Genomic DNA, 7848 nt, shown 5'->3' with positions numbered 1-7848 from the left:
GCAGCCAGGACAGGACGGCTCCGCCTGACCGCCCCTCCCCTGCCTGGCTCCAGGGCTCCGGGTGGCAGCACCCAGGACCTCTGGGGACAGGACCGCAGGAGACGCCGGGGCAGGTCTGGGGACACCTGTGTTTGTCACCACACCCTGGGTTCTTGTGCTGAACTCGGTGAAAACGGAAAGCCTGCCCTGGCCAGGCTTCCAGGACCCGCAGGCACAGCGGCCGCCGCGTGGGGTGGCACCCAGTGAAGACTTGCCACCCTGGCAGAAATTGCGGGCGGCCTGCTGGGGTCTGGGGACAGCAGCCCTGACCCTGCCCTCTGGGAGCTACGACTGCAGGGCCACTTGCGTCCACCAGGGGGCAGCCCCTCCCCAGGATCGCCCGCGTCTGGAGCGCAGGTGGCGCTGTCCCCTCCCCGTGCACAGGTCCCGGGCAGCTGCCCCCGTGGGCTGCACGCTGTGCCTGTCAGCCCCCCTGAGCTGGGGTAGGCCAGCATCCTCCTGGCACTGTCCACCTTTGGGGCTGGACCTTCCTGAGAGGGCATCGTGGGCCCTGCTGGGTGCTGAGCAGTGTCCCCGCCGTCTACCCCATCCAGGCCAGGACACCCCGGCCAAGACCGTTTCCCTGGGGAGAGGCTGAGGAAGGAGGATAGCAGTTGGAGGCCAGCCGTGACAGCAAGACCCTGTCTCCAAAGAAAGTGGTGGGGGCTGGGGTGGAGCTCAGTGGCCGAGTGCCCCTGGGTCCTGCCCAGTGCTGACCCTGAGGTCCCTGGCTACCCTCCTGGAGTTCACCTTCAACGCCCTCCTGCATTTTATCTGCCGGGCCGGGCGGGGGGCCGGGGCCACCAGACCCACACTGCCACGGCGGCTGCGGAGGCCAAGTCCTCCCCTGGGTCTTTCCCCAGGAGGCCCCAGGAGTCAAAAAACAGCCCCATTCCTGCAGCTGTCCCGGGGTCGCAGGGCGCAGGGCGCCGGCGCCGCTGTCCACGTGGCCTCCCAGCCGGGCCCGGCCGCCACCGCCACCACTTTACTGCGGACTTCGGATAAAGGGTGACAGAGGGTGACAAGATGGGAAGCCTCTCGCGCAGCCCCAGCCTTGAGTGTGGGAGCCGCCCCAGGACGGCAGGCTCAGGGCCCGTCAGAGGCGGGAGACTTGTTTCCTAAGTTGTTGGGGGGCCGGGCGGTGGCCAGCAGAGCTCACGCAGCGTGGGCGGGACCCGGGGTCCATCCTCAGCCCCCCGCAGAGTGACAAGTGAAGTAGAGGTGCTGTCCCCACGGCCGACACATGATACTGCCAGAGTCACCAGAGAGGACGACACTGGGGGGTGGGTGCCCGCCTGGTACGCGGCTCCGCTCCCTCCCAGCGCCAGGCGAGGGAAACGGAAGGTCGCCCGCCGACGGGGGTGGGGGGCACAGAATGGCAGCGCCTTTGGCCAACGGGCTGCAGGGGGGGAGGTGGCGCCCCAGCTGGTCAGGGCCGGTCACCGCGGGGCCTCTGGGGAATCCCACTGACCAGGACATCCAGAAGTGACCCGGGAAGCGTCCTGAGCGTCGGTCTTGGAGTCACAATGTTTTTCCCCTCGCGGTGAGGGTGGAGGGCCTCTGACACTGGCCGGCCTCCTCGGCTGCACCTGGCCTCCTGCCTCACTCTGAGAGGCTGTTGCTGGGGGGCTGAGGCCGGCCTGGGACTGGCTCCTAGTCCCCACTCACTGGGACGACGGGCCTGCCGGGCAGCTGGTCACCAGGACAGGACAAGTGGCTGGCGGGCAGGGGGACAGGGTGCCCGTACACTCCGGGGTCCACGGGTGCCGCAGGCCTGGGGTGATCTGCACGCAGCTGGGTCCTGAGTCTCATTGTCCAAAAGAAGGACGCAGCTCGCTGGAGGCCCAGGACAGGCTCCGGAGTCCTGCCGGGGGACAGTAGAGCATGCTCAGAGAGCCCCGGGCCTGGCAGCCCCGCAGGGGTCAGCTCCAAGGGGCCCCGTGGGCCACAGATGGCCCCAGTTTGAGCGTGGAAGTAATTAAAGGCAATATGAAGTCTCAACTTTTTTAAAAAGTGAAAATCCTTGAGTCCAAAGGAAAAAAAACTGATCAGTAACTGAATCAAGGAGGAAGGGGCTAGGTCAGAGGTCAGGGAGGCAAGAGCTGACTGCAGGGAGGGCTGTCTCACGGGGCTGCTCCAGGCAGAGGAGGGCTCGGCCATGCAAAGGTCCTGGGGCAGAACTGAGCCTGGAGTGTGGGGGCACAGTGAGGAGCCTGAGGACCCCCCATGTGTCTGCAGCAGAAGAGAGAGGGGGAGGGAGGAGGAGGGAGGGGCTGGGGCAGGCTGCGCAGGACCCGGTGGGCTGCAGGGGGGACTCGGGCTTTGACCCCAAGGGACATGGGAGCCGTGGAGGGCTGTGGGCAGAGGCGGGGCAGGACTTGACTCCCATCTTGTTCATTTATTCTTCAGCTGTCAGTGGACGTTTTATTTCATTTGTGGGTTATTTATTTACGTATTCAGGTGCGGTGCTGAGGACTGAGCCCAGTGCCTCACCCGGGCCAGGCAGGCGCCTCCTCTGGGCCGCACCCCGGCCCCTACCTCCAGTTCTGAGCCCCCTCCCACCACTCTCCTTCTGTTTCTGTTTCCATGGTGCAGGGTGGGGGCGCGGGGCCTCGCTCACTGCAGGTGGGTGCCCACCACTGAGCCGCCGGCCCTGCTACCTTTCTGGACACCCCCCTGCACCCTGCCATGGGCGAGGCCACCCCAGGGCCCAGTAAAGTCCGAGCCCTGGGCTCCGCCACTGAACAGACCCATTTTGGGGGAGACCCGGCGGGGAACACAGGCTCTCAGGTGGAACGAGGTGGAGGCAGAAGAGGCAGCTGAGGCTGGGCAGGGCCTGGGCAGGGCGGCGCCCGCCACGTTCCCGGGGTCTGGCAGAGTCGGGGCGTCCGTTGGGGCTTTGCAGGATGAACAGAAGCTGCCCCGTCCAGACCGGGAACCTCAGGGTCAGGCACAAGTGCTCTCCACCTGCGGGTGGGGCTGGACCAGAGGTGGCTTCTTGTTCAGAGCTGGGGAATCGGGTCCACGTCAGGAGGGACAACAGAGGGCGTGGGGGGGGGAGATGGCCGGGGTCCCTGCCACGTAGACGTGGCGCTCAACTGGAAGAAAGAAGCGACGGGGCACTTCCCTGGAGTGGAGGATGGACGATGGTGTTCCTGGGAGACTGGCCCGAGGGCCCTGAGGGGCTCAGGGCTGGGCTGAGGTCCAGGGAGGGCCTGGGGCCAGGGAGCCTGTGGGGGAGGAAGTGTCTGCTGGAGCGAGTGGGCGCAGTGGCCACACCTGTCATCTCAGGGACTTGGGAGGCCGAGGCAGGAGGATTGCAAGTTGGAGGCCGGCCTCAGCACTTAGGTCTCTGTCTCAAAATAAAATACTAAGGGCCAGGGGGTGCAGCTCAGGGGAGGAGCCCCCGCCCAGCCCACGGAGACCCGGGTTCTTGCCAGCACTGTGGGCGGGGAGGCGTGGGCACGGGCTTGAAGTGTGCACGGGATGAACTGGTTGAAGGCACTCCTTGGCCTTCCAGATGCTGGACAGATGCCATGGGCCCCCAGGTGCCCTCTGCCAGCCCCACCCACCTGCCAAGGCCGGGGCCACCTTTGAGCCTGCCCTTGGCCCTGTGCCAGCAAACGGCCTTGTTGCTGGCCCTGGACCCTCATAAACCCCCCTCCCTCAAGGTCCAGGGGCCAAGGCCACCAGAAAGCAGGCTGGCGGGAGGGGCCGGCCACGGGGAGCGGGGCGTGGACTTTGCCTCCTGCTGGGGTGGGGCAGCCAGAGCCGGGGCAGCCGAGGCTGGGCCCAGGACAGGCTGCCTGGCCCCGGCTTCCCCTGACCTGCTGGACACTCTGGTCTCCCCCAGCCCCAGCAGGGCCCTCCACAGGGAGGCGAGCGCCCTGTCACCTCCAGGCCTCCCTGCCCTTCACCGCCCCGCACACTGCCGTCTCCCCCGGGCTCCGACTCCAGGCAGGCGGCGGGAGCCCACTTGTCCAGCCCCACGCGTTCTCTCGGGTCTGGGGGCAGCTTCGCGGCTAGTGCGGCCCTCAGGCGTGAGGCCAGGGTTCTGTCCCCGGGAGAGACTTGCTGGTGTCGCTGGGCGGCCGCGTGGCCAGTTCCTTTTTGTTGCTGAGTAGTATTCCACCATGTGCCGGTCACAGCTGGCTTCTGTGCTCCGTGCTGGTGGACAGCGGGGCTGGGCCCAGCCTGGGGTGCGGTGAGCCCGCTGCTGGGACGGCTACGCCGATCCTCACCCTCTTGTGGACGCTGCTGTCCCTCCGCGGGGCCTGGGGACCGGAGGCCTGTTTCTCTGTAGCAAATCAGCCCCAGACAGAGCCTGACAAGAGCGAGCGTCTGTCCAGCGGCTGTTCCTCGGTCCCTCCTTCCCGGGGGCTCTGCACTGAGCTGCACCCCAGCCCTTCTCATGTTTTCAATTATCATTACTATTTAGTTGTCGATGGACCTTTATTTATGTGTTTTTATGTGGTGCTGAGGACCGAGCCCCCGCCCTGGGTTGGTAGGGTTTTTTCTGAGACAGGTTTTGCTAAGTGGTCGAGGCTGGCCTCAAATCTGCCCTCCTCCTGCCTCAGCCTCCCAAGTCGCTCAGGTGGCCGGCCCGGCCTCAGCTTGACCCTTCCTTCCTGTTTTCAAGATGGGCTCTTGCTCTGTCACCCCGAGTGTCTGGGTCACACCTCGGGGTCAGGAGTGTGAGTGCCGCTGGTGGCTCGGGCCGGGGGTCTCCTGAATGCACTCAGGGCTTCAGCAGGGTGGACGGGGCTGGGGAGCACGGCCAAGGCCGCCCAGCGAGAGGCCTGGGCTGTCCCAGGGCCCCCCAGCAGCATGGCTGGTCTCCTCAGGTCGCGGACGCTGGGCCCCTGGAGCAGGGGGGGGGGAGCCCTGATGGGAGCCTGGGTGACCTTCCGTCGTCACCTCTGAAGTGACGCCCACCCTCCCTGCTGGGCCCGTGTGGGAGGCTGGTCACTCCCAGGTCCACTCACGCGGGGCCCTGAGCGCCGGGGAACAGGGCCCGGGGGCTGTCTTGGTGGCTGGGGTCCTTCTTGGATGGCACAAACATTTACTGAGCACCTACTGTATGCCAGGTGCAGTTCTAGGCCGGGGACGCAGCACAGGAGACGGCAGACCTGATTGCAGCAGTGGCCCTCGCCCCGTGGGGACCATCCTCCATCGGTTCCCAGCCCCCACCTCGGCTGTGGAGGGCGCTAGAACCCCGAGAGCAGGGCTGAGGGGCGCGGGGGTTACCCCCGGGGAGGAACAGAGGGGCCCAGAGGAGGAGGCCGGCCGGCCAGGTGGTACCTGGGGCGGGCACCGTAGGCCCAGGGCTCAGAGGGAGGCCTTCTGGGGCAAGACCAGGGCTCGGTCAGGCTGGAATGTGACCCCCAGGGCCCCGTGTCCAGGGGCAGCTGGACTCCGAGTCTAGGGCTGGGGCGGCCTGGGGGTGACACGCAGGGGAGGCAGGACCAAGAGCCACCCTGGAGAGGCGGGTAGGGGGGACGAGACCAGCCCCATGGGGATCAGGAGCCCGCAGTGGCTGCCCTCCTGGACACATGGCTGGCAGGGGACAAGGACTGTACCAGGGTGACCAGAACACATGCAGTCACTATTGCTGACACCAGCCTTGAGGTGCAGCCATCAAGGACCCCAGACCAGCCGGGCACGTGGCGCTCGCCTGTCACTCGTGACTTGGGAGGCTGATGCAGGAGGGCTGCAAGTTTGAGGCCGATCTTAGCAACGGAGTGAGGCCCCACCTCAAAAAAACAAAAAGGGCCGGGATGTGGCTCAGTGTCGGGGTGCCTCTGGGTTCAATCCCCGGCCCCAGAACAACAGCACCCCTCAAGCCTGTTACCCTGAGATGCACACGTGCATTCATGGGCCCACTGCTTCAGTGTTCACTGAGCACCTACTGTAGGCCAGGCCAGATCCTAGGTACAGCAGTGACCAGACGAACCCCCTCCCAGCTGGGGCCGGAGTCCAGGGCTAGGAGCAGGTGAAGAGGGGACTTCAGCCTGAGCCGCTCTGGGGCAGGTTCCACAGGGCGTGTGGGGTGCAGGCCTCTGGGGCCTCAGGGGAGGACCCCTGCGGGAGGTGGCCTGTTGAGCAGAGTCTGGATGACGGTGTTTTTCTTCGCTGTGCCCTTGGTGGTAGGTTCTGTCTGAATGAAGCTTAAATCCATCTGTGGGGGGCCCCAGGAGCCCCAGACCGGGCTGCACCCAGCTGAGGTGAGAATGGAGGCCCCAGAGTCCAGGGTTTCAGGGAGATAAACTCCCCACCCCCCAATCAGCCAGTAAACGGAGACTTTGACCCCCCTCCCCACTTATCTCAAGACGCTGACAGCAGTGGGCCAAGGTACGGCTCCAAGATGGCTGACGGGCGTCCGCCCTGGGAACCCGGCCAGGGCCAGGTGGGGGCAGGGCCAGGAGGGGAGAGAGCGGGTCCAGCCAGGTCGGGACACAGGTGTCCCCGTCAGGGAACCTCTCAGTTCACTCCTCTGTGAAATGAGCTTTCTGCCCCAAGAACGCGCCATCGTCCCCGGCACAGTGACAGGCTCTGCTGTGTGTTGAGGTTTCTTTCTGTAAAAGGCCAGAGAGGAAATGTTTCAGAGGGGCTGGGATGGAGCTCAGTGGTAGCGCCCCTGGGTTCAATCTCCAGTCCCCCAAAAAGAGGCCCCTCTAGGGCTGGCCCACGCGCCCCCACCCGGGAGTCCACAGGTCACTGAGGCTTTCTTGTGGACGCTGAAATTTGGATTTCACATGTCTCAGAATATCGTTCTATTTTTAAATGTAAAAGCCATTTTGAGATCTGCAGTACAAGAGCTGGCGGCAGCCAGAAGTGACCACGGTGGCGGCCGGCCAGCCCTGCTCCAAGTGGCCACCAGCAGGCAGCTCACTGTGGGCTGGGAACCCGAGGCTGCATCCAGCCACCCAAGGAACACAGGCTGAGGGGTCAGGAAGGGTATCCCCAGAAGGCATTTGGGGGGACAGAGCTTGCAGGCCTTGGAGACGTGTAAAAGAGCTTTAGGCAAAGTCAAGGGCGTCAGAGGAACAGTTTATGTTTCTGCAATTCTGGTGGAAGCTTGGTTTCACCTGCCCTGATGAGGACCAGCAGGTCAGCTCATTGTGTTGGTCTAAGGGGCATAGGCAGTGCCTGGTATACAGCAGGTGTTCCACTGATGCCAGGCATGTGCCTGGTATACACTAGGCGCTCTGTTCGTGCTCCTGCTCTGCTGGGTGGTATATGGTAGGCACAGCACTAATGCCTGATGTGGGCCTCTTCTTTAGCAGGTACTGCATCAATGCTCGGTAAACAGTAGGCACTCTGTTCCTGCTTGCGTCTGTCTGGTATTAAGGCAAGCGCTGCATTATTGCCTAGCATACAGCAGGCGCCCATTAACGCCTGTTCGAGGCATGCAGGCGCCCCAGGCCAGGTGATTCCCTGCATCGCAGGCCGCACAGACCCGGGCCGAGGGCACCCGAGCGCGCCCGAGGGGGGCCGAGTCGAGGCCCAGTCCGCCGCATTCCCACAATCCCGGGCGGCCTCGCCCGGCTCCCGGCGGCGCTGCCCCTTCCCACGTCGGCGCAACCAAACGCGCCCGCCCCGCCCGCGCGCCCCGCCCCCACGCGCTTCTCCCCGCCCCCCGGCGGCCGCTGGCCCCGCCCTGCGGCGCGCGCGCAGGGCCGCCGCTCTCCCATTGGCCGCGCCGCCTGCCCGTCGCGCGCCCAGTGGCTTAGGTTGTCCGGCGCCGTCGCTCGTCGCGGCGGCTGCGGTTGGCGGCGGCGGCGGCGGCGGCGGCGCGGCGCGGGCGGC

This window comes from Marmota monax, unplaced genomic scaffold (assembly GCF_021218885.2).
Source record: "Marmota monax isolate L192 unplaced genomic scaffold, Marmota_monax_Labrador192_F-V1.1 WCK01_AAM20220418_F8-fsc00102, whole genome shotgun sequence".
NCBI lineage: Eukaryota > Metazoa > Chordata > Mammalia > Rodentia > Sciuridae > Marmota > Marmota monax.
The sequence above is the reverse complement of the archived record's forward strand: the minus strand, read 5'-3'. Positions refer to the sequence as shown.